The sequence below is a fragment of the Manis javanica genome, chromosome 14 (genome assembly GCF_040802235.1).
Source record: "Manis javanica isolate MJ-LG chromosome 14, MJ_LKY, whole genome shotgun sequence".
Taxonomy (NCBI): Eukaryota; Metazoa; Chordata; class Mammalia; order Pholidota; family Manidae; genus Manis; species Manis javanica.
In genome coordinates this window covers 93,108,887-93,136,799 of record NC_133169.1, presented here as the reverse complement: position 1 = coordinate 93,136,799, position 27,913 = coordinate 93,108,887, and the positions used below count along the sequence as shown (strand labels likewise).

General features: G+C 39.4%; 1 long non-coding RNA gene across 1 annotated transcript in view; it reads right to left on the bottom strand.

Moving 5' to 3' along the window:
- Positions 1-27,913, bottom strand: part of LOC140846240 (uncharacterized) — a 161,258-nt gene that overhangs the window by 1,013 nt on the left and 132,332 nt on the right. Inside the window, exon 2 of the long non-coding RNA XR_012125225.1 lies at positions 9,040-9,206. This is a non-coding gene — a long non-coding RNA (uncharacterized lncRNA). The remainder of the gene's footprint in view (positions 1-9,039; positions 9,207-27,913) is intronic.

Sequence of the window (27,913 nt, the reverse complement as noted above, 5' to 3'; positions counted from 1 at the left end):
TAACTCTCCCAAAGTCATAAAAGCTGTAAGTAGTGGTCCCTGCAAATGATAATTGTCAATGAAATAAAAGGAGTCAAACTCCAGATCCCAAACTCTTAAATACCACACGCTGTAGTGACCACATTACCTACACCTATAATTTACCTAACTCAGACACCCACTATTTTGTACTGGCTTGTGTCCCTGCAAAATTTCATATTTTGAAGCCTTAACTCCCAGTACCTCAAAATGTGACTATATTTAGAGACAGGGCCTTTAAAGAGATGAATAAGTAAAAATGAGGCCACTGAGTTACCCTAACCCTGACTGCCTGGTGTCCTTTTAAGAAGAGGAAATTTGGGCACACGGAGAAACCCCAGGGATGCACATGCACAGTGAGTTAAAATTTTAAGTCTAAAGTTCGGTGTTATAATATCCCAATAGATTCTATAATACTCCCCATGTGAATACAACAATTATTCACTAAATGGCTATGTTTGCCTGGCACTGTGTGAGAGCCTACTGTTAAAATGGCAAATAAAACAGTTTCTGACTTCTAAGAGAATGTAGTCTAGTAGAAGAGGTGGAAGCTACCATACAGATCATTGTTGAGTCCAATCCGTGACACGCGTTTTAAAGAGATGTCCGCAGAGTAAAGCTAGCATGTAATACAGATATTTGGCCTTTACAAGGGATTCCCTGATGACATTAGGCTCAATACTAAAAAAATGAACTGGGATTAGAAAGGTTCATTAAATAATCTCATTTGTCTGAAAAATTCAGATAATCAGAATGAATCATTCCTTAAATAGTTATGAGAACCAAAGTTTTGTTCTGGTAATTTCTTATCTGATGTTCTTAGTCTCCATTATATTACTAGTTAGTTATCTAACAATATTTGAGGGGTAGAAATTGAAATTAAAATTGAATATGGAAATTCTTTTGCATTTAGTGGGTTTTTTGGTTTATTATGAGTGACACTTCCCATGTGATATTAATGCACTCCATTACCAAAATGTTACTATAAAACTGCTCTATTTAAAAAAAATGCATATTTTTTTCCATAAAGTAAATTTAATATTTCTGAGAAAGGAGCTGTAAGTAGTGGATATTTATCTTTCAACCACATAAATAGCCTTGGATAATGCAATAACAACTTTAATCTGCAATAAAAAATAAGGATTATTTTTCTTTCATTCCTAGATAGAAAATACTGCTCATACTTCTAGAAGAATTCTAAAAATGCATAGGAAATTACTTAGGAACTCTGCAGTTACTAGCATTAATAAAGGCAATCACTTTATTACAGTACTTACAGAGAAATTATATCAAAATTTCATTACAGATTAATATTTATAGAACAATTTATAGTACAATACCAATTTGTACACATGTACTTAAAGAAGCATTTATATCATGTTTATATTTTATATATTTGAACCTCACATTAACCTTTTAAAGTAAGCAGATAAATATGTTATTTCCATTTCATGGTCAGTAAAACTGGATATCAACATGGTTAAGGAATTTTCCTGAAATTTCTTATCCATTGGGGAAGGGCTATGACAGAATTCAAGCCTCCTAACTCTTATTCTGACATATGTATTTTTCTACCACCCATATTTAGCAGACTTCTGAACACTACTTCAATGAGGTTATGATAGGAAAAAAGAAGAAAATATGTGAAGAGTACCAAAAAGAGGCATGTATTTAGGAAGAATAAAGAGAACAGAAGAACACCAAATGTAGTGAAGGAAAAAATAATCAAATTTAAAACAATCTTGGTGACAAAGGTCAATGTTAACATGTGTGAAATGCTTTAAAAATTACAAGATTAAAAATAATACATAATTCCATTTGGGCCTCATGACCAACCTGTTGAGTAGGTTGGATATGTATTATTGTTAGTGTCCCCATTTAAATGAAATTTAGAGAGATACAGGAACTTACCAAAAGATACAAATAGTAAATGGTAAAAGTTGGAATCATACAGAACTCTATTGAATCAAAATTCTACTGTCTTTTCCCTATGCCCTTTGGCTTTCCTAACAATATGAAACATGCTTGAAGATACAGCTTTGATCATTTCAGTAGAAAGCAAATGATGAGAAGGCTTTGAGAAGGCAGATAAAAAAACTAAAATACCTGCTTTATGTACTGAAAAGAGAAACAGGTAGTATGTATGCTAAGGGATACAGAATTTATTTTTAAATGATAAATAAGTTTTCTGCTCTGGCCAAGATGGAGTAACAAGGAAAGGATTTTTCCTTCTACCTAAAATAATGGGAAAAACAAAAACACAAACAGAAAAGCAATATTAAACAGTGGTTTTCTGACACTGGATATCACATAATACAGGCCACTGAAGCCTGGAAGGGAGAACAGAAACCAAGTTAGCCCTACATGGTCACATTTCCAGGCTGTACTTTCTGTAATTGTCTGTAATTTCCAGGCTGTGACACAAAAAGAACAAGCATAGACAGAGCCTAGCGGTCTCCCTGAGACAAGGCTACAAAGCTGAGGGCTGCGGACGCCGAGGCAGCTAAGATCCACACGGCACAGAGAAGACAGAGCTCCAAGGAGAGGCCCTCAGTGACCTTCAGCAAGCCGTCCACCTAGAGTCCTCAACCATGTAGCAGTAAGTAAACACATGTGAAAAAACTACTCAAGGCTTGGGGGATAAAAAATCACCCTGCATATTTTCCAGAGTGTCCCCCAGAGCCTAAACAGGAGGGGAGAGATTCGTGTTCCCAGAAGTCAAATGGAAAAAACCTTGTCATTCAGGTAGAGATCTGAAAAGGGTGTTGCCCTAATAGTGGGGCAAAACTAACCCCACAGTCTGCTCTGGTTTCATCTAACAAGGTTTAAAAGCAAGACTTAAAATGCAAACTATTTCCAAGTAACTTAACTGTGTCCTAAAATAAAGCTCAAGGACATTTAGAGGAATACAAAAGTTTTCATCAACCAGCAAAGTAAACATACAATGACTAGCCTATAATAAAAAATTACCAGACAAAGAAACCAGAACTAGAACCTATAATAAGAGGAAAAACCAATCAAAACAAATTGACTAGACTCATGATCCAGCCAAAATGAAGTGGCAGGAACTGATTACACTCCTGCCTACAATATGCAAACAAACAAACAGACAAGTCACATGAAATAATGGTTTTAAAGAGAATTAGGCACCAGTCTCTTGAAATTTGTGTGTCTCAAAGACAAATAATCCATGAGAGACAGTAAACAAGCAAGCTGAGTTCTAAAATTGTCCCCGATTATTCTTTTGAGAAAATTTCCAAGCCATAGAGCATGAAGGAGAAACTGAGGCACAGCCATGCAGCTCTCTGTTTTGAAGAGACAGCTGTAATTCCAGGGAGACCAAGGCAGCTAAAGTTCACAGTTCGTAGTACTGGAAATGAGAAAGTTGAACAAAGTGAGGACCCCAGAGATACAAACATTCCTTAAGTATTCAGCAGAGGACGGATCATCAAATGCGTATGAGGAAACTATTCAAGACCAAGGAGAGGTTTACCAAAAATGAGTAGAGAGAGCAGTACCTGATGTTCACACAGGGTGAGGAACAGTGCGTGTCCCTACCACCCGCACCAGAAAACCTCAGAATCAGTAAGTCACTGTGCAGAATACTCAGTAAGGCCCTGTCTCAGTAGTAGGGGATGATCAGCTCCAAATAAATGTTTTCCTAGTCTTGCTAACAAACGTCAATAGCAAGGCCCAAAACGGTTCACATGATTCCCAACTAACTTAACTGTGTCACAGAACAAAATTCAAAAATACTTTTAGAAATACAAAATATTCCCTAGTAAATAATGTTAAGCTTATAATATCTGGTATTCAAAAAAAATTGGTAGGCATACTAAAGAAGCAAGAAAATATAAAGAGCAAGAAATAGGAGAAAAATCAAACAAAATTAACTCAAAACTGTTACACATGTGAGAATTATCAAACGAGGACATTAAAACAGTTACTACTGTGTTCCAAATGTTCAAAAATGTGAAGTAGAGATGTGAAAAATATAAAAACAAAATACAAATTGAACTTTTTGACTCTGAGATGAAAAATACACTAAATGTGATTAATGCTAAATTTGATGTAGAAAAAAAGATCAGTGAATTTGAAGACATATATTAGAAATTATCCAAAATAAAAGGGAAAAAAGTTCAAAGATAAGAGCAACAGAACATGGAAGTGTCATAAAAGAAGCACAGATGAAATATCCATGAAAGATATATTATTTCTACCCAGCAGACAGGTACTGATTTTTTTGGAAACTGTGGCCTTTGGATTAGACTTTGGGGCCTGAACATATTTGAACATGTGAGGATAGGAATATTGCTGATTTTTCAGCAGAACAGCATAAGCAAAATCTCAGGAAAACTAATGTGAGGTTTCTGTGAGGCAGTATGCAGTACCTTTTGATGGCATGGACACATGAGAAAGGAAAAGCAGAAAATAATTTTAGGAGAATGCAATGTCAGAATGGCTAAAATAAACAAGAGTGACCACATGAAATGCTGGCAAGTATTTGGAGAAACCAGGTCTCTCATATGTTGCCAGTAGGAATGTAAAATGGTGCCACCACCCTGGAAAATACATTGTCAATTGCTCAAAAAACAAAACATATACTTATCATACTACCCATAATGGTACTTCTGGGCATTTTTCACAGAGAAGTGAAAAGATATCTACACAAAACCCTGCACACAATTGTTCATAGTAGCTTTATTTGTAATAACCAAAAACTAGAAACAACCAAAATGTTCCTCAATAGGTGAACAGTTAAACCAACCTTAGTACACTGCACCATGTAATTTTATTCAACAATAAAAAGGAATGAGTTACGTATGCAACAACTTTAGATGGATCTCAAGGGCATTATGCTTAGTGAAAAAAAGCCTATCTCTAAAATTCATATGCTATAATTCAATTTACGTAACATTTTCAAGATTATGAAATTATAGACATGGAAAACGAACTAGTGGATTAAGGACGGCTGTTGGATGGCAGGTACATGTGACTAGGTGTAGCAGAGAGAAATCTTTGTGGGGATGGAAAATTCTACATACTGATTATAGTGGTAACTACACAAAACTATGAATGAGATAAAATAACATTGAACTATACACACACACTGAATCAAAGTCAAATTCCCAAACATGATTTTGTATCATAATTATGTAAGATTTAATTACTGGGGGAAACTGTGTAAATAGTGCACAAGACCATTTGCACTGTCTTTGAAAATTCCTGTGAATCTATAGTTATTTCCAAAAATAATTTTTTTAAAACATAGATTACAAAATTATACATTGTTTCTACAAAGTTAAACATACACTGACCACATGACACAGCAATCTCACTCCTAGGTATTTAACCAAAAGAAATTAAGACAATGTTCATACAAAGCCTATAAAAGAATATTTAAAGTAACTTGTGGGTAAAAACTGCAATATTTCCTGAACCTCTCTCCTGGGCTTAGTTTTCTGACATGACAGCAGGTGTTGACCGCTGCAGCCTCTCCCAGCCTCCGCGGACAAGGGGTGGAGAGAAGCTATTCCCGGCTTCTCTGTTGGGCAACTGATCTGGCAGCTGTCAGTCACTGGGGCTCCGCCTGCAGAGCGTCTCCCAGGAGGGGTGCGCAGAGGGGGGAGGGCAGGCCCAGGGGTGGGCGAGACTGGCTGCCAGAGAGGGACGAGCAGGGCCCGGCCTCTTGCGAGCAGTAAGGAGTGTCTCCCACCCAGCTCTTCCCTTAACTGATTCCGGCCTCACCAGTTTCACTGCTTCATTTGTCCCGGGTTGGGAACGCGCTTCCCACCCCCACCCAGAGCTGACAACTTCAGTCCTCATCGCTAAACCACAGCAACAGTCCAAATGTGCATTTGGATGAATACACATTTACAGAGAAACTTGTACATCCTTACAACGGATATTTACTCAAGAAAAAAAGAAATGAAGTAGTGCACTTGCTACAACATGGGTGAACATCAAGGTCTCATGCTAAGCAGAAGACAGGTACAGAACGTCATGGACACAAATGCTTCCGTTTATATGATGTTTTTGAGTGACAAAATCATAGGGGCAGAAACAGATCAGAGGTTGCCAAGAGGGTTCCCAGGGAGGGAATCAACTTCCAAATTACACAGGGAAGTATTTTGGATCGAAAAAGCTTCTTTATATCTCCATGGTGCTCGTGGTTACACAAGTGACTGTCAAAGCTCATGTAACTGCACACCTAAAATTTTGAATCTTGCCTTTATAAAGTTCACTTTAACAAGCTTGACTTCAGAAAAAATTCACATTCAATATTGTAATACTTTTTAAGCATTTTTATATATACATGAATTTAGGAATACACAAGTGGATTTGCCAAAATAACCTGGCTTTTGTCATCTCTGATTCGTAGAATTAAGACTTTTTACGTTTCTCTTTTTCTTTTTCTAGTCTAATAAGTCTTTTTGCACTAAGTAGACATTTTTAAGAACAAAAATGCTTTTTAAAAAAATTAGATATTTTTAGGGTAGATAATACACTGAAAGTCATCAGCTCTCCCCTTTAGGTCATAGATGAAGATTTGAGAGCTAAGACAAAGTGCATTTTCCCTAATTAATTTAAAAATACATATCCTTAATACCCCACACCTGGGCTATATGATCACACTGCTAATGTTGTGATCTATTTTGATGGGGCCTGGGTGGTTTTCGCCCTTCCAAAAGTTGCACTTGGTGATGCCAGAGTAAAGTGCTGAACAGATTTCCCTGGACCACCTCCTGCAGGCGGACACAGACGGCATCTGGACACACATCAGCTCTCCAGTCTGTACCATAGAAGACCAGTGATTTTTCTAAAATGTGTGACTTGCTAGTATTTTGACTTTAGGAAAATCGTAAGAATGTCACCCAACTGAAAGATTGAGACGGCAGCATGAAAAAGCAACTATTATTACTGGTAGCAGCTCAAGTCACAGACAATGAAGCCTACTCGAGAGTCAAAGGAGATATAATTTAGAAGCTAAGCATCGCGCTTAAGTTTGCCAGTGGCAAAGACTGGCTTTTTTTGCTATGGGGCCAGGAGCAATTTATCTAGACTCTCAATTTCTTCACTACTAAACTGAGAGTTGGAATACTGATTGCCATGAGGATTATATGAGGTAATTCATGTAAAGCCTTAAATAGTACCTGGAGTTTAGAAAGTACACAGTGTTGCACTTTCTATTGTACTGTTGACTATGTCGAATTAGAGATCACAGTGGCAAAATCCACTTCTGGGTCTTTTAAAATATTGAAGATTTCATGGGAGGTGCCATCAAGTCATACTTAGTTTTAGGGGCATGGACGAATAGCCTGCAGGATAGGAAACCCGTTTTCTCATTGGCGCCCCTTCCTGCAGACAGCAAATTGCACTTCAGGTGGTGAGGCCGCTGCAAGGACCTCGGTCAACCTCAATGAACAACACTCACGCGTAGCTGGAGGGATTGACAGGTCATTTGTGCCATGAAGAGGTGACACCTTTTCAAATAGATCAGAAAATCAAACAGCTAATTCTAAGCTCCTAAATTTTCTAACATTTTCCCTCTTTTTAAGAGAGGAAATGTCTTATCACACAGCTAGAGATGGGGCTGGGGGAGACAGGCGTGGAGGGAATGTCTGCTGTCAGCCCCTCTTCTCCCTCCACCTCATTAGCAAGCCAATGAATGTAGTCAAAATAGTATTTGATGTGGAAACAGGAAGTCTGTGTTTTAATTCCAGTCCTTACTTTTACATGGAACAGGACTGTGAACATAGATTAAATTCCTCAGTTGTTGATGAGGTGAGGCACGTGGGCAAACGGACAAACAGGACAAAAAGAAAGTCAACCAATTAAACTGTAACAATCCAGTACATCAACTAGTGTAACTGAAATAATGCCCTCTCACGGGATTTTTAGGGCAGTGAAACTACTCTGTGTGATGCCATGATGGTGGATACAAGACATTAGACATTTGTTCAAACCCGTAAAATACACCACCAAGCGTGAATCCTAATGTGAACTATGGACTTTGGGTGGTGATCATGTGTCAGTGTAAGTCCATCATTTGTAATGGGTGTACCGCTCTGGTGGGGGATGCTGATAATGGGAAGGCCATACATGTGTGTGGGGTGGTAGAGGTTATATGGAAAACTTCTGTACCTTCTGCTCAGTTTTGCTGTGAATCTAAAACTGCTCTAAAAACTAAAGTCTATGAAATTAAAAAAAAATTAATATATTGCCTTCAAAGGCAGTGATACCAGGAACATAGCAACACTCAAAAACATGGGGAATTAATTGGTCATTCACATGATCAGTGAATTGATCACTGTAATAACAGAACATTCTACCATTAAGTCACTTAAGGAATAGCTGTGAAAAAGAGTGAAAAAAGCATGAGATGTGGTGTAAAAAACTGGGTCCTGAAACTTATCGATGTGATGCTAGACATGTGCATTTACATCTCAGAGAACATTTTCTCATTTAAAAAACATGAAATAATATTGCCATCCACATACCAGTGTGGTCATGGAGGTGTGACTGAACAATGTAAGTGGGAGTACTCTGCGAGCTGAAGGTGCTGAGCGAAGCAGCCAGTCCCTGACCCAGGCTGGCATCACGTGCCTCAGGCCACCTCCGCTCTGACCTTTATCAGGTCTATTCACTTCCAAAGTCGGCTCGTTACACCTCAAAATCTCAGAAAAGGGGGGAGGGGGAGGGACGGAGGGAGGAAAGAGCTGACTCCTTATTCTTGCCCCCAGATTATTTAATATATGCAATTTTTTATTAAAGTTAGTCCTTAAAAATACAATTTGTTGTCATCTGGGAGTGGCTGCATTGTCACTTCTCTGAGGGTGGCTGACAGTGGCACCAGGCCAAATCCATGTGGGTGTGGAGACACCCAGAATAATGAAATACCACCCCACCCTGTAGTCCTGCCACCTAATTAACTGTTGTGCTCTGAAAACAAATCTTGGGAGTCAGAATAATCTCTCATCCTAGAGTTGTGATGCAATGGAAAAATGGCAGCCTACTCACGGCGGAAACGCAGAATATCCTGAGATGCGCATTCCGGTGAGACGCAGCGGGGGAACCGGGCTCTGCAGTCCCCTCGGAAGCTCAGCCCTGATTCCTTGCCACTCAGATCACACTTCCGAGCTCAGCAGAAAGTGCTCGCACAACCAAATCTGCTTAGCCCCAGGTCTCTGGAAAGAAAAATAATATCTTAAGCCAAACTAGATGCCTTTGCCAGAGCACATATTTTCCTCCCATTTCTCATGGAATTAAGCAGTGAGGGTGGACATAAGGATGAATACTATTAAAAAAGGAGTAAAGAAAGAGGGAAAACCTGGTAGGCCCTGACAAGCAAACACACTCAGCCCTCCTGCGCGTACAGCCCTTGAGGGAGTCCAGTACCCAAAGAATCAGGTGTACACTCAGGAAGAGTCACAGACTGATTAGAGTCTTCAAACTGGAGGGGGCCCTGAAATGTTCTGGCATATTCAAGTATTGTTATTTTATCAGTGATCCCAATGAAGGGAGACATAGGTACAGGGCAGCAGAGCTGAAACTCATTCCCCTTCTCCTTACCCTCAGCCCCATGTGCTTTTCCCAAAGCACAGGTTTTCCAGTCAAGCATTCGTGCCCAGTTTGGGGACCGACTCTTCTCTCATCACCCTGTGTTTCAGGAAATGAACTTAGACTCTTACCGGGGGGTTGCAATGTTTCTATCTTTTCTGTATCTATTCCAATGCTTCAACAATAGACAATGAAATTTTTCAAACAAGATTTTGAATATATCATGACATACATAATAAATAAAAGTGTTTTTTTTCAAGTAGAAATGGGAGGAGCAGTGTGAAGGTGAGCCCAGCTTTGGTCTCCTTTACAAATGCAGAGATAACTTCTTAAATCACCAGTATATGTATATATACACACACACACACACACAATTTTATACATACATATACAATATATACATCTACCATCTAGCCCTGGGGTAAATGCAAGAAGTATATATAGAGGGAGATTGGTCAAAATGAGGAAAGCCAGAAACAGTTTGAAAATCAGAATGACACTACGTGTGGACTTTTTCTCCGTGCCTCAGTTTCCCCTGCATCTCAACGGCTTTGAGGTATGTTGAATGTTCTATCAGCTGAATATTCCTCATGTCACAAAGAATTCTATTTCCCCATTGAACACATTATTCAGATTTTCTGCTCCCTTTCTTCCTTATTAAAGACCACTCCTCATTTTCCGTTATCTCTATCAAAACTATTAATTCATTGTGCTCACTTCAGCAGCACATATACTAAAACTCTTCATTCATTGATGCACTGAGTCATCACAGAGCATTAGTTTCTAGTCTGTGGAAGTTCCTGAAGATGAATCAGATATAAACCTTGACCTCAAGGATCTTATAATTTAATAAGGTAGATAAGGCATATGCCCAACTTAGCTCTATTTTGAAATACAAAGTGGTAATCGCCAAAAGATAAAGTATCATGGGATCTGGACTGGGAAAATTTACTATGAATTGAAATGAGGAAAAGCTTTATAGGAGACATGAAACTTGACAAAAGCCTTTAGGGATGAATGATCTGAACACACATATGTGGGTTAGACCCAGGAGAAATACATTTGGAGAAAAAGTGATATTACAGAATTTAATCAGACTGTAACTAAAGGTAAATGAAAATAATGACAGATGCCATTACAGAAGGGTGCTGGGACCAAAATGCAAAGGGCACACCCTGTCTTAACCTTGGGTCTCATTCTGCTTTATTTCTCATGGTTTTTTCTACTGATGTTTTTTAATACCAATTCTTTTTCTATTAAAATAAACATCTAGGTTAACTATTCTTCTTTAAACATTAGCTGAGTATGGACAAGTTTTGGTATGCCAAATTCAAGAGCAATATGATATGCCTTCATAAATTAGAGAAATACAATCAGTGGAACTTGTCACATATAATTGACAAGGAAATATTATTAAAAACTTGGCCAAGGCTGACACAAATGGTATTTAAAAATGGAATTGATGGTGCAGTTTTACTGGAAATGAACCATGATTTATAAATAATATTTTGAAAAAAGCAAAATGAAAAATTACCAGTTATTTTAAAAAATACTATAAGCTTGTGGTTTTTAACTGTACCTGTATACCTGTATGTCTGTGTCTAACTGTGCCTGTCTCTATCCAGGCACTCAGTCGCGATAACAGTTACTATGGCAAATTCAGTCACAGACAAGTAAGAAAAGAGAAAGCGTTGCTAGTTTTCCACATGCTCGTTTTCCTTAGCAATGCTGGGGACCGCACTGACAGTGCCCAGGGTCAGAGAACGCCAGCGTGGAAATCCGGCGACACGGCTCTGAGCTTGGTTACTGACTACAAGTCGTCAGGCCTTGGACAAGCGGCACTTGTCCTCTAAGAGCACAGATTACTCACTTACGCCATATAGAGAACAGACCAAATGGCTTCTTCTCATTTCAAATGATGATAATATAGTACTTTTGTCCTGATTCTGATTTAATGTTCTCCATAAACCTATGAGGTATTATTACCTCCATTTTAAAGTTAGAAACTGAGGCTCAGAATCTTATCTCAAATCACAGAACTAAAGAGTAGCACAGACTGACTTCAGACCCGGAAATGGGTGCCCACAGAGTCCCTGTTGTTGTGCTGTCTTCCAAATTTCAAGCTCAGCAGACTGTGATCCCACACATCTAACTGAAAGTAACAGTGCAATATGTTTCAAAATACTTTCGCATCTTTAGCCCACTGGAGAGTAAGGCTGCTTTACTGGTCCTGTGTGGGGGGCAATTGAGAAAGGCAATATCACTCCCACTTTGCAGATGAAGAAACCTGAGATTCCACCCAAGGGAGACTGTATAAAGCAAACTACTGCAAAGGAAGGAACACATGGTTTAAGAGCCTGCTGCCTCCACTTATCAGGCATATGAGCCTCCACACATCACTCATAGGAAGGAGAAATAATGACAATGATCTCATAAAATAATGTGAGGATTAAAGTTAAATGAAGTCTATCTAGCCCAACAATTGACCAATAAGAGGTGTAAAATAAATGCTTGTTCTATTCGTATTCCATCCCAGACCCTACTCACCCTCTTTTTGAGAACTCTATTGTTCTGTCCTTTATATTCATCAAGGAAAAATTACAAAGTGAAATACAAAAAGTATGATTCATCACATAGGATTTCCTTAGATTTGAAGGACGTCATTTTATCCAGGCTACTCATGTCTATTTATGCTTACTTGCTAATTTATTTCCACCCTGCCTTGTTCCAAAAAGCATTTGAGGCCTACAACTCAACTCCTAAATCACCTGGATATAAACAGCGGCATAAGCACGGGAGCTCACTCTCTCGGTGGTCTCCCAAGGACACCACCGCCTACAGAAAGGAAAGAAGTGCTAAGGTACAATGACCTGAGAGCTGGATGTGCTTAGAATTGAGTACTGATTGAGGGGCCATCCCCGCCTCTGACATCCGCACACTGACTTGATAATCCCTGTGACACATTATTTTAATGACTGAACTATGAGTTGCTCTTTGTTCTCACAGCTGTGCATCTGACAGCACAGAGTTAAGGCCTTACCCATTTTCATAGCTACAATACCTGATAGAGTATCTAAAGACAGTGAATACTTTCTGATAGGGAACCTTTGGGTTTTTTGCTCTCCCAATATTTAAAAATTGTAAAGCCTTGAATGGTTTTCTGATCAAGAACATTCCCTGATCCATGCAGAACAGTTTCTGTCAGTAATCCTGCTCTGACATTAAAAACACTCTCACCTTAGTTACTACATTTGAAGTCTCTGACCGTCCCAAACCCTGCATAGTGCCGTCCGATCTACATTCCTACGATTTCTCACGCAGGGAAGCATGGTGAGTAAAGAACATGGACTTTAAAATTAGAAAGACCAGATTCGGGGGCTGGATCCACTATTGTGTTTCCTGATGAAAGCATCAGAAAATCATTAAAATTTCTGAGCTTTGGCTAAGATTAAACTATTCCATAGAGTCATTATAAGGATTAATTAGATAACATTTGAACATTTCTAGTAATTAGAGGTACTCAAATGGTAATTAATAGTAGTTTCATAAAAAATCAAAGTATTTAGATTGGGAAGGAAAACATAAAACTGTTTGTTCACAGATGATATGATCATCTATGTAGAAAATCCATAAGTGATTATGGCAGGGTTGTGGGATATAAAGTTCATATACACAAGTCAATCACTTTTCTATAGTCCAGCAATGAACAAGTAAAATGTTAAATAAAAAACACAGTACCCTTTACATTAGCACACACAAAAATGAAACACTTAGGTATAAATATTACAAAGTATGTACAAGACCTATGTAAGGAAAACTACAGAATGATAAGTGAAATCAAAGAAGAACTAAATAAAGAGATACTCTATGTTTATGGATAGGAAATCTCAATATGATCAGGATATCCACTTCCCAACTTGATCTATAGATTCACTTCAATCCCAATCAAAACCCTAGCAAGTTATTTTGTGAATATCGATGAACTGATTTTAAAGTTTGCATGAAGATGCAAAGGACCCAGGATCGCCAATACAATGTTGAAGCACTAAAAGCAAATTGGAGGAGTGGTCACTACCTCACCTCAAGACTTACTGTAAAGCTACAGCATCAAGACGATGGGGTGCTGGTGGAAGGGAAGGCCGACGGATCAGTGGAACAGAATAGCAAGCTCGGGAACAGACCCGCACGAATGCAGTCCGCTGCTCTTTGACAAGGAAGTGAACGCAGTACAATGGGATAAAGACAGTCTTCTGACAAAACGGAGCTGGAACAACTGCACATCCACAAGCAAAACATGTATACATATACGAATTCAGACAAACTTCACACCCTCCACAAAGACTAACCCAAAACTGATCACTGACCTAAACGTAAAATGCAAAATTGTAAAACTAGAAGATAGCACAGGAGAGAACCTAGATGACTTTGGGCACGGAGATCTTTTTTTAGATACAACACCAAAGACACAATCCACGAAAGAAATAATTGATAAGCGAGACTTCATTAAAATTAAAACTTCTGCTCTGTAAAAGATGCTGGCAAGAGAGGGGGAAGTCAAACCACAGATTGGGAGACACACTTGCAGAAGATATCCGGTAAAAGACTCTTACCCAAAATATACGAAGAACTCTTAAAACTCAACAGTAAGAAAACAACTTGATTTTAAAGTGGGCCTGAGACCTTAATAGACACCTCATCAAAGAATATATACATATGGCGAATAAGCATATGCAGAGGGTTCCACATCATATTTCATCAAGTCAATGGAAGTTAAGGCAACAACGAGCTACCACTAGATGCCTGTTAGAGTGACCAAGGCCCAGAACGCTGGGTCTGCGGACACCAAAGGCTAGCAAGGGTGTGGGGCAAAAGGGACTCACATTTCTCACTGGTGGGAATGTGAAATGGTAAAGCCAATGTGGAAGGCAATTCAGTAGTTCCTTACAAAATTAAGAATACTTTCACTATACAACGCTGCAGTATTGGGGCAGGTGTTGGTGGGATGCGAGCAGATAGAGCTCAAGGCCCTGGTGATACAAAGTCACAGTCAAGGCGTTGCAGTAAACAAGAAGCCTCATCCTGGACATGTGGGAAAATTCAGCCTGAGAAGAAAGGGAGTTTTCTTTTCCTTTCACCCCAGCTTGGCATAGCAACAGGCCCTAGCAACAACCCCCAGCCACTGCGTGCTTTACCCCATTTTTGTGCTTATAAACCCTAGACATTGTAGCCCTGACAGCATCCTCCCTTGGAGCCCCTTCTGACTAGAGGGAGTCTTTTTCTTTCCTCTAGTCCTCGTTCAAAACTTTGCTGGTTGCTCCCTACTCTTGTCTGCTTGCTTCATTCTTCGTCACCTCCAAGACACAATCTTGGAAAAAAACAGCATCTCTGCCAGTAACATACCACTCCTTGATAATTACCCAAAGGAGTTGAAAATGTATGTCCACACAAAACCTGCATGGATGTTTATAGCAGCATCATTCATAACTGTTGAAATTTGGGAGCAACAAAGATGTCCTTCAATTGGTGAATCGATAAACTGTGGTACATCCATAAAATGCTATATTATTTGGTCTAAAAGGAAACGATGTATCAACTATGAATAGATGTGGGAACCTTAAATGCATAAATGTCTAAAGGAAAGAAGCCAGTCTGAAAAGGCTAGACACTGTAGGGCTCCACCTGTATGACTGTCTGCAAAGGACAAAGACAGTCAAAAGTCATTGGTTGGCAGGGACTGGGGAGTGGAGCTGGGGATGAATGATCAGAGCACAGAGGATTTTTAGGGTAGTGAAAATATCAGTATGATACTATAGTGCTGGATATATGTCATTACACATTTGTCCAAACTCATAGAATATACAAAAAGTGAACCATAATGTAAATCATGCACTTGGGGTGATTACAATGATGTGTTAATGTAGTTTCATCAATTGCAGCAAAGTTACGCTAGTGGGGGATGTTGAAAAAAAGGGGGAGGCTATACAGGTGTAGGTTGTTGGCAAGAGGTATACGGGCAGTCTCTGTACGTTCCCTTTAGTTTTGCTGTGAACCTAAAAATTAAAAATTAATCTTACCCTGTGACTTCTATTCCTAAAAATTTTCCAGTGAAGCCTCCCAGTTTTGACATCAGGATCTGTCTATTCATCTCTGCTTTACAGAGTCTACATGATTCGGCTCTGGCTTGCCTGCTGGAATATAAGTGACTCTATGTGAGTCCTTTGACTTTGACAATATCACCACTTGGGAATATTCCTCCATTTATCACTGTAGAAAAAACAAGGATTTCAAAGCTAGAAACAGACAAACTGAGTTTGATTCTAGACTCTGCCACTTCATACCTGGCATGAGGTCCAGGGGATCTTATAGATTTCACTTACCCATCTATGAAAAGGTGACGGCATTGTAAGGATTGCTGCCGATACCTCGAGGTTCTTATACCTCAGGGCCTGCTGGACTGTAGGCGCTCGGTGGTTGGCAGTGACGGTGATAACGGGGATTATGGTTTCTGAGCAGACATACAGAGAGTGGAAAAATTTTCTTTCACTACTTCAACCAAGTCCTAACTAAATCAATATTGACTTTTATTCAGCTCACATGTATTTTTTCCTAACTGCTAAAGCGCCTGACATCTGAACCACATATTCTGCCACATGGTGTTGTCTTTATATAAATAAAACATTCACCAATCAGAGGTCTTGTAGATTGTCAACAGAACTTAAGGACCAGAAGTATGGATTCTGGGTGTAGATTGTCTAACTTGGCATCTGCCACTAACAAACTGTAAACTTGGCAAGGTACCTTCTCTCGCCTCAGTTTATTCATATTCAAATTTTGGATAATAATAGTAGTATATGACAGCTAAATAATTAAGAGTAAATAAGTTAATACACATATAAACTTAAAATGGTTCCTGGCAATTATAAACTCTCGAGTATTTGATATTGCTATTATTTCATTCTTTGCTCTGATCACCCTCTCTTCAAGTCACTCCAAAGGCACTTACCATTTGCAGGCCAAAGAGAGGGGCCTCAGGACTCAACGATTTGAAATAGAATTGAACTTGGACCCACAAGTCCTAAAAGGGAAGATACTGACAGTGCCACGAGAGTCTGTGGGGGCCACAGAGCTCATACACTGCGGCGGGAGCGTGGATTGGGACAGCTCTTCTGAAGAGCCATAAATATTTTAAATGGTCGTATCTTTAATCTGTAATTTAACTTCTTTATGCCAGTGAAATAATAGAGCAAATGCACTATCCCGATTATATAAGTTTGATAATTGCACAGTTCTAGCTGAAAAGAAAATAACGACTTAAACATACACCAAAAGAAAAACAGTGAAATGCACCATCGAACATTCACGATGCAGCTCTTTAGACCCTCAGATCCTGAGGCCGTTACTATTGCCTGTCAGGAAAGGTCTCCAGCCTCGAATTTTCAAGCCAAAAACCATGATTCTTAATCTGACTCCTTTCTATCTAATCTTTCAATGAATCCTATCAGTCCCTCCTCAACACCTTCCTCTGCACTGTTGGCAAACGACCCGGCCCCGCTGCCGCCAGCTCTCGGACCGCCGCCCCAGCATCCTCAGCAGGTTCCTCGATTCCATTCTGCCCCCCGTGCCCATCGGTTTTTCATACAGTAGCCTGATATCTTTTAGAAATGTAAGCTAGATAAATTAAAGCTCTTGACTGTTTTCTATCAAAGTTCACATGTGGAATTAAATCCAGACTTCGAGCTGTGACCTACCAGATGCTAATGAATCGTCCCAGTGCCAACGTGTGCCACCGCTGCTCCTCTTCACTTCCTTCATTCCAGCGCCATCAGCCCTCTTCCTGGCTTTCCAGTGTGCCAACCTCACCCTACCTTAGACTCTGATACCGCCCGACCTTCCCCTGGAATGGCCTCCCCTGGATTTGTGGGTGACTGGCTCCCACCTCCACAGGGCTCAACTTCAATATTTTTTTTCAGACAGACTTTTCTTCACAACCAAACCCACAGGAGGCCCTCCGTCGACTGCACTGCCAACCCCATTTTCGTGACACAGTTTATTTTATTTTCTTGGTAGAATAATCACTGTCTGGAATCTTTTTGTTATTGATCTGTTACTTCTTTATTATATGTCTTTCCCACTCGAATACAGGATTCATAAAGCACGGCCCTCACTTGAGAAAGAACTTTGGATTCTTTCTCAGATTTTACTCCATGAAAACGTACTTCATGATTATTATTATTGCTATTATCACTATCATTATTTATTTTCTGACCTGGGAGTTTCTACTTGGTTTTCCTTGTTTCAGAGCAAAAATACAAGCATTCTTTTACATAGATTTCGTATGCCACACCTAAAATTTCTTCTACTGACTTTTCTTACTCTCCCATTTCAAAAATAGTAAATCCATTGATTTGGTGCTGATAATTTTTATTATCATTTTTTTCCTCATCCTTCTCATCGGATCAGACTCTCAGCCCTCTTTATATAAATTATAATCTTTGTAGTATAGCAATTCAAAAGCAGATTGGGCTTGAAGTAACATTAAAATCTATGTTAGTGATTTAACCTATCTTATCTCACTTAAATACCCTCAACAACCTGTTCAAAGTGCCCTTCTTACATTAACTGAGCTTCATAACAACTAACAACCCATTTTACAGACCAGGAAACCAAGGAGCAGAGAAATCAATCAACTTGCCTGGTATTTGACAGATGTTGTCAATGGCAATGTCATGACTCAGACCCCATGCATTTGACTCCGGGCTCATTTACTTAACTTCTGTATTATATTGCATTCACAAATGAAGAAATTTCCTCTGGGAGAGTTTGAGGGACTTCAGAGTGAGCAGCAGCGTTCCTGGACTTTGACCAGGTTCTTGGGTCCCAATGTCGTAGAAATGGGCCGAGTACCAGCAGCCTGCGCAGCAGGAAAGGTCTGCTGGGGAGAGAGCTGACCCGCAAGGGGGTCTGGAGAGGAGGGGGCTGTCTCCCCAGGGAAACATGGCACTAGGTGTTCAGGGATCTCAAAAAGGGAACGAGGGCCTGAAGGCGGGCTGACGTGCGGCTCCCTGTCATTCATCTTCTGCGGCTGGGACAGTGTGCCAGCGCCGGCGGATACTGATTTATTAGTTCTTTCAAGGTGCGGTCAGTTCTTCTGTCTTTGATGTTCTGTAAGATCAGCTTACACAGGAATGTGTGAGTCTTGTTCTTTCTCCCTCAGATAATGGGAGCATGCCATTTATTTTAAGATTGTTCACCTTACCTCAGGATGAAGTTGTTTGTTGGCTAATTGTTCTTAGAACGTGTTGGGAATTTTAATATTTGACTTTTTTGTTTCAAGATGGAGTCTTAGCCTTAAGATGGACGGCCTCCTGTTCTCTTCACTTCCTTCATTCCAGCACCATCAGCCCTCTTCCTGGTTTTCCAGTGTGCCAACCTCACCCTACCTTAGACTCTGATACCACCCGACCTTCCCCTGGAATGGCCTCCCCTGGATTTGTGGGTGACTGGCTCCCACCTCCACAGGGCTCAACTTCAATATTTTTTTTCAGACAGACTTTTCTTCACAACCAAACCCACAGGAGTTTCTATCTAATCTTTCAATGAATCCTATCAGTCCCTCCTCAACACCTTTCTCTGCACTGTTGGCAAACGACCCGGCCCCGCTGCTGCCAGCTCTCGGACCGCCGCCCCAGCATCCTCAGCAGGTTCCTCGATTCCATTCTGCCCCCCGTGCCCATCGGTTTTTCATACAGTAGCCTGATATCTTTTAGAAATGTAGGTTAGATAAATTAAAGCTCTTGACTGTTTTCTATCAAAGTTCACATGTGGAATTAAATCCAGACTTTGGATTTAATGGCCTCCTGTTCTTCCTCCACTAGCTCAGCAGAACAGGGTTTGAATGGAAAACACTATCTACACAACTAACTGTTTTGTTTATTCCAAAGTGCCTCGGTCAAGATCACGAAAGGACTAGAGAAGTCACTAGAATCCTCTTCCAGCTCCCAGACCACTGCTGGTTCTCACGGAACTGTCCCGTTCTGTTCTCTATTGAGAGTTTCCCCCTTCATAGCATCGATCACAAATCGTGTGGCTGTTCACTAGGCACTGCTTACACCCATCCTCATCCCCACAGATGTGAACAAACAGGACTGGCATAGAAAAGGAACTTCAGTGAGAAATCACAGTCACAGGAGCACAGCACGGCACCCTGCAGTCTGTCAGGCGGCACTCCCGGCGGCCCTTGACGGCGCACTGCCCATGTCCCGAGCACTGTGAGCGCTTTGCATGCATCATCTCGTTTGCTTCTTCACCGAAACCCCGTGAGGCAGCTATCACTACCTTCATTTCCAGGTGAGAAAAGAGCTTTGGGAGAGTTTAGGACTTGCCCAAGGTCACACAGGTAGAAGCGAAGCATCGGAATTTGCACGTGAGTTTCCCTAACACTATGTACCACTCTTAAATACTACGCAGACAGATTCCTAAATAAAATTAGGAAGGAGTTTTCCCTATGGTCGTATTTTAAGCACATTTATCAATGGCTTTTTAAATTGTAATATGGCAATTCAACGCGGTAAGCCACACAGGATTGGTGGATGGGGGGGGGGGTGCTCAGAAGTCAATGAGGGCATCCTGAGACAGAATATGGTTCCTGTTCTTACATAACACAGGTGCATAAAATGTTCCTGGCCTAGACATGCAAGATCGATTCTCGAATTGGATTACACATGCAAAGCTGTTATTCCCAATATTGTCATGGTATCATAGCAACTGATTCATGTTAGAATTCCAGAATTTTATTTCTTGCCAAACAATGGAAAGGGTGTCTCACTTATTGTCAGAACTTAAAAGTCCCTAGAGTTCATCTAGCCAAATAATCTTTGTTTATATTAAGAAACTGAAGCCCTACTGACATTAAAACATGAGGTAGCAAATTGGGTTAATCTCAGATACATTATGTGGAGTGAAAGGAGCAAATGCAAAAGACTACATGGCCTCCACATAATGTTTTTATGCCAGAAAAAAGAGATAAATTAAGCCTGTTTTTTTTAAAAAAAGACTGCATGGTATATAATTCCTTTTATATAAAGTTCCAGACAAATAAAATAATTCTATAGTGATAAAAGTTCAAACAATGGTAACCCTCTGTGGCTGGAAAGAAGAGACATTGATGATAAAGGGACACAAAGAAACCACTAAGGCAACAGAAAAGTTCTACTCGGAATTACACAGATATATGCATATATAAAAATGCACCAAACTTCATACTTAAGATTCGCAAATTTTAGTGTACGTAAATTATACCTAAAAAGAAAATAAAAACAGAAAATAACTGTCTGTATATGAAGATGCCTGTCTAAATATCATCTTTCAATGAATAATACTCAGAGACTATTTTGTAGCACATTTAGAATTACATTTAGGATTGCAGGTGTGGAAAATTACTCTGCAGAGAGCAAGGGAGGTGTATAAACAAGATCATGTGATAAAGAAACAGCTAGATTTGGATTTTACATTTCATGCCATCACGGCTTAAAAATACCTGTACTTAGCATCTTACTACGCAGATGGACAGTGACTGTGAAGGGGTATGTGGGGGGGACTCGGTGAAGGAGGGAACCTAGGAAACATAATGATCTTTCTGTAATTGTAGATTAATGAGACCCAAATAAAAAAAATACCTGTACTTATTTTAGGGCTTGTGTTTATTCTCCTTGGTTCTTGTCTTCACCACAACAAAGAATTGAAAGGCAGAGTACGGGGGAGAAGAAGAATGAAAGTTTTATTTGAATACATTCCAAGGGAGGAGCAGGGCAGAGCTGAGGTGGACAAAGGCAGGACGGGGAAGCTCACCGAACTCCTGCTTTGCACTGGGCACATCCCTTGCCAACTCCTGAAGCTGGGGTCACCTGGCATCCAGGGTCACCTGGCGTCCAGTGTCCACTTGAATCTGCACGGCATAGGAACTGAGTCTCTACCACCCCAGGATGTGGGGGAGCTGCAGGGCACTGGATGGAGTGAGATTACGTTCTGAGAACTTCCCAGAGCAAAGAAAGGAGATTTTCAGTCAGGCTGCGAAAGAGCGTGACCGCACGGTTGCAGGGCTGTCCAGGCCACCCAGGCAGTGGGAACCTGCAAGCCCCAGGTCAGAGCTCCCAGCAGCTCCTCCCTACGTATCTGGAGCAGAACAGAGAGCAAAGAATGGGGAGTGTGGTAAGCCTCAGAGAGGAGCCGCGCTTAAGGGTTTAGGGCTAAATAGATTTTACAGTGGTACAATGGTTATCTAATTGGTACAGTGAAGACATGGGCTGTGCTCGGATACTTTCTCTATCTGGGGAATATCTGGACATTCCAAGTTGCTCCTGGCCTTTGGAGCTTCAACTAATTAACTCAATGACTTTGAGTCCTTTCTACACTGAAAAGTATGAAACAATACTTCAAAAAATTAAGGAACACTGAAATAAACGGAGAAATAAGACATGTTCATGGATAAAAAGACTCAGAATTCTCCCCAAATTCAATATATAAATCCAACTCAAGAGTATTCAAAATTCTAGCGAGATACTGAGTAGAAAGCAAGTAGCTGAATTTACATCACATATGAAAGTGCGAAGGGAAAAGAATGACTGGGTCGATCCTTGGTGAGAGCGAAGCCGGAAGACCTAGATGACCGGATACAAAGACCGATTTTAAAGCTAAAATAAGATAGAATAGTGTTGGTACAAGAATAGACAAAATGACCAATGGGACAAAATCAAAACCAGAAATAGATCCACACATAAAGTGCAATCTGATTTATGAGGAAGGCAACATTAACCTGCATTGCTGTATTGGGGAAGATAAGGTCTTTTCAATGAAGGGTGTTGAATCAATTAGCTGGGCAGGTAGGGATGGATGCACATGTATGGGTGGGTGTACACATACATTTATATACACACACAAATTATATATAAAATAGTTCTATATGTATGTATGTTTGTGTGTGTGTGTGTATATATATATATATATACTTTGAATCACCCACAAAAACAATTTCAGATTGAAGACCAAAATGTGAAAAGTAAAATAATAAATCTTTTAAGGAAAACATAGGCAATTTCCCTGTTGGCATTAAAGTTTCATTTTCAAAAATTGCTATTCATAATTTTATTAAAAAGATAAATGGGACTATATTAAAGTTAAGAACTTCTGGTCACTAGAGAGATACAAACTTCTAATCGTAATATAAATTAGTTACAGGGATAAAAGTACAGCATAAGCAATATAGTCAACAATATTTTAATTTTTGTGTGTTGACATGGGAACTACATGTATCTTGGTGAGCATTGGTTGACACATATAGTTGCCGAATCACTATGTTGCACACCTGAAACCAATATAAGATTGTATATCAACTATATTTCAATTCAAAAAAAGAACTTCTGATCACTAAAATACCTTTAGGAGTTGAAAGGCAACTGGTAGGATGGCTAGATATTTGCAATACATAAGCTCCAACAAAGACCTCATATTCAAATTCTTACAAATCATAAGAAAAAATACAGGCAACACAATTAAAAAAGAAATTCATGGTCACATTTTCCACAAAAGAAGATATCCAGGTGATTAATAAACACAAGATGGCATTAATATAATTAGTCAGAAGGGAAATACAAAGTAAAATAACAAGATATGATTTCACACCTACCAGGTGACCTAAAGTAAATAAGAGAAAAAGCACAAAGTATTGATGAGCATGTGGAGTGACCAGGACTCTCGGACACTGAGAATGGAAGTTGGTGTAAACACTTGGAAAACTGGCAGTATCTGAATATACACATTTCCCTTTTACCCAATTCCACTCAGGGTTTTATTCCCAACAAAAACACATACATATGGTCACTAAAATGCATGTACTAGAATGTCTCCAGCAACATTATTCATAATATCCCAAACACAGAAACTACCCAGATGTCCACTAGCCATAGAACAGATCTGGAATATTCATGCAATGGGATGCCACCCAGCAATGGGAGGGAACGATATGCAGATACAAGCCCCCGTTTGGACGTCATAAATATGACATGAGTAAAAGAAGCAAAACATAAAAGTTAAATATAATTCCATTTATATAAAATTAATCGCAAAACTATTCTGTGTTATAAAATCAAGAGACTGGTTACCTTTGATAAAGGCAATGACAAAGTTTGTGGAAATACTGGTTAAACAGGTGTGTTTAGTTTTTGGAACCTAATTGAAAATCTGTTATATGCACATTTTATGCATATAATAAAATAATAAAAGCTTTTAAAAAATCAACATTACTGATTATAAATAGATTCTCATTTGGAGGGGGGAGGAGTGACTTGGTATAGGGATAAAAGGGTAACTGCTATGGTGGGTGACTGAATCAAGTTTAATTTTCCTTTCAGAGCATAATAACCTTGTTTTTAATTTAAAACATAAATAAAAATTAAAGTGGAGAAATACAAAACATTAGTAACAAGTTGGACTTACAATCAAATGAACAAAAATGTTGATAATAGGTAATAATAGGTACTATATATAATGACTATTGTTTATGTGAATGAGAAATAATGTTCCACCTCTTAAATTCCAAAGAATCTGTAAATGTCCCCCTTCCTAGCTCAGTACTTACTACTACAAAGTCCTTGATGGGCTCTATCAGATCTATGTGTTTAGAGGTACAATTATCACAAGAAACTCAATCATCCAAATTTTTAATTGACTCTGAGCTTAACATTAATTAATCATCAGCATCTACCCCAAAAAGTCAGTGTGAACTTTGTCAATAGCACATCACTGGAACAAGGGAGGTGGTAGCCACATAACGCTTTAATCCGCTGAACAGAACACACTGAAGTGCTGTGCTCAGTTGCAGATTCCTTGCCTCAGAGATATGGTCAATGAAGTAAGACAGAACTAGAGAGGCGATGGTGAAAAAGTGATACATCTCACTGGCTGCAGTGACTCTTTTCCTATTTTCTTTAGAGTATAAAATGGCAAACTGATCAGTTAATCAAATGTAAGATTAGTCATTATATGAGAAGTGGATTCAACTAAATCACTTTAAGATTTCTGGAAATGTAGAAGGAGCCTTGTATTGAGTCCAGAAATACCAGTTGAAATTCTAACTCGAACCTGACCAGCTGCACAACCTTAAATTAGTTCAGTCTCTTCATTCATATGAAAATACAAATAGTGCCTACTTAAGCTTCAGGTTTTTAAGGAAAATAAGAGATCCGAGATCATGTATTTGACAATAGTTTATATTCTGTATTATTAGTATTAACATTAGTCTAAATTACAAAAGTTCCAGGTACTATGTGTGTGTGCATGCGTGTATGTATATGCATGTATGGATGGATGGATTGGATGCATGCATGTCTGTATGTATCCATTCACAGATATTTCTGCTGCAGCCCTCTGCGCCCCGCTTGATTCAGGGGTCCCCTGTTACCCAGCAGCACTCCTCTAGGTGTTTGGTCCCTGCCCTCATTTTAGTTCCCACGAAGAGTCATCTTATTCCCCTTCCTCCTGCATGTATCTGCCAAGGTTCACACACCCGACAGTCATGCCACCGCACCGCCCAGGCCCATGGGTGTTAACACTTTAACACTTCATATTGTTTTTCAATGTTCTGTTTTCTGATTTAAGTTTCATATTATCTTTTAAAAAGAGAAAAAAAGTTTTCCTTTGTTTTTATTTATTTTTCTCAGACCTCCCAGGATTTTCGGTAGAAAACATGTGTGCAACTTTCCCTTTTGGGATTCAAGTACCAACCTAGGTACGAAGCCTGTGAGTTAGAAGTCTTTAAATTGAGGATGAGGTCATTTTCCTGAGTCTTTAATTTACAGATGGGGCAGGAATAATTAGCTATAATTCTATGGGTGGATACAATGTCTAGCATCAACTACGAGTTCAAGATTTGATGAAGTGACATTTTCATGCTGAAATATTACCATTGAAAGTAAATGATAAAACTAACAAACTTCAGAAAGCAGAAAGGCTCTCAAATTAAATTACTCCCTGGGAAGCTGTGGCAAAGAACCAGTCTGGATATGGGTGGGAACAAAACATAGAATAAATTATTAGTTTTTGCAATAGTATCACAACAAAAATTCTCTTTCATGTGGAATGTGCTCTTTAATTTTTAATGCCCTTTTGTTTGCTGTATTTCATTTCATCCTCGCGTACTACTACTAGGAGATAAGTCAACGATGTATTCTTCTCAATTTACAAACAGTTATCTAAAGTTTGGCAAGGTTAAGTGTTTTGCTTGAGGTCCCCTGTATATGGCCTGGAAAAGTCCAGGATATCAGTTAAGGACTTTTTCTGAAACATAAATTTTATTTCCCAAAACAGAATATCCCTTGTTTCCTTATTCTCAGAGATATTCTCAGAAAACCCTATTTTTAAATTATCAAGTAACTTTCAGGACTCCACAAGTCAGAAATTGTATCTTCCTTCACACCGGCTACCAACAATATCTCACATGCATACAGATCCTTGCAAAACCTCAGGACGCCCTCCTCACCACAGAAATGTGACCCCTTTTACTAGGAGCCACTGTGTTAACACAGTCTGCTAAGAGGCCTGTTTGAAAGAGCCTCTCTCAATGACAAGATCTTAATCAGAAAGGAGGTCCTTGTCTCACTAACAGCAAGTCCAGAGGCAGAGGGGTCAGGACTGGGTGACCCAGTACCACGGTTTGCCTCATCCTCAGGCAAGGGCCCAACTGCAGCCAGAGGAGAAAAAAGACCATCCTCCTTCAGGCATCCTTACTGAGGAGAGGAACCTTTTCCGGAACCTATGACAGACACTCCATTGGCCTGTACTGAGTTCAGACCTTTCCTGAGCTAATCACGGAGCAATCACTGGGAAATAGCATTTCTTTCACATCAGTGAGGCCCAGCCTAGAGCTCAGCTTCTCTAGATGAACAGGGCTGCATGCAGAGAAGAATACAGGGCAAAATCAGCCTTTTGTTAGGAGGGTGGAATACATGCTGAGTAGGGAAACAACGGTCACTGGCGGCCAGTACTCGGCAGGTCTCCAGCACAGGGAGAGGACCCGCAGCAAAGAATGCTTCAGTTAAAGTCCTATGATTGGGCGGCAGCATTTGTTCTACAGATTCCTTTGGAATTGAAGCCAAATCCTGACATTATAGAGTGACAACAATAAATACATCTCCATGGTTCATTAACTTGAATGACAGAAAGTGACCATTTATAAAGGATGAAAGAATTACAGTTAGAGCATGCTGGTGGCGTCTATATAGTGAGTACACCAACATAAATTCATCAATGCCTGTGTGCTGTGGGGGAAGTGGATGCAGACAAATGTGTAAATTACTATAATGTAACGTTTCTTTCATAAACTATACGAAGTAGAAGGGGAGGATGACGCAGCACTGGATCAAGACTGACATATGGTTATATATATATATATATATATATATATATGACGAAGAATAGTGAAAAACATAATAAATAAACATATGCATACTTTCATCTTAGCAGCAGGAGAAAGGAGAATCTTTATTGTTGACCCTGTTATGTAGAAGTGCTTTACACATGCTAAATATTATAGATGTTAAACTCCAGTTGAAAAATGGAATTGGATAAAGACACAGATAAGTATTGCGGTCAGTTTCACAAGTACAGCTCTGACAAAAACCAGTCGGGCTGACGGTTCTCTAACTACAAGGTGTATTTGTTGAAGATATGAAAGACAACTCTGAAAACTCTGAAAAGAATATTCTGATGCTTTACAAATGGAACACAAAGCATATATGATCCCTTGTATTAAGTACTTTAATACTTTACAAATACAATCTTACTTATTTGATCATCAGAAAACCCCTGAGACAGACATTATTATTATCATCACTACCATTTTATGCATGAGGACACTGAAGCTCAGAGGACGTTAGGCCATCTGCTACAGGTATTTAAGTAATAACAGATGAAAGGACTTTTATCCCCAAAGCCTATACTTTTAATGATTCAACCAGTGTCTTTCAAAACTGTGGCCCATGGTCTACTTATAGCAAAATCACCTGAGGCTCTTGTTAAAAATGCAAACTCTTAGTTCAACCATTGTGGAAAGCAGTATGGAGGTTCCTCAAAAAACTAAAAATAGAAATACCATTTGACCCAGGAATTCCACTCCTAGGAATTTACCCTAAGAATGCAGTTTCAAAGAGACATATGCGTCCTATGTTTATTGCAGCACTATTTACAATAGCCAAGAATTGGAAGCAACCTAAGTGTCCATCAGTAGATGAATGGATGAAGAAGAGGTGGTACATATATACAATGGAATATTATTCAGCCATGA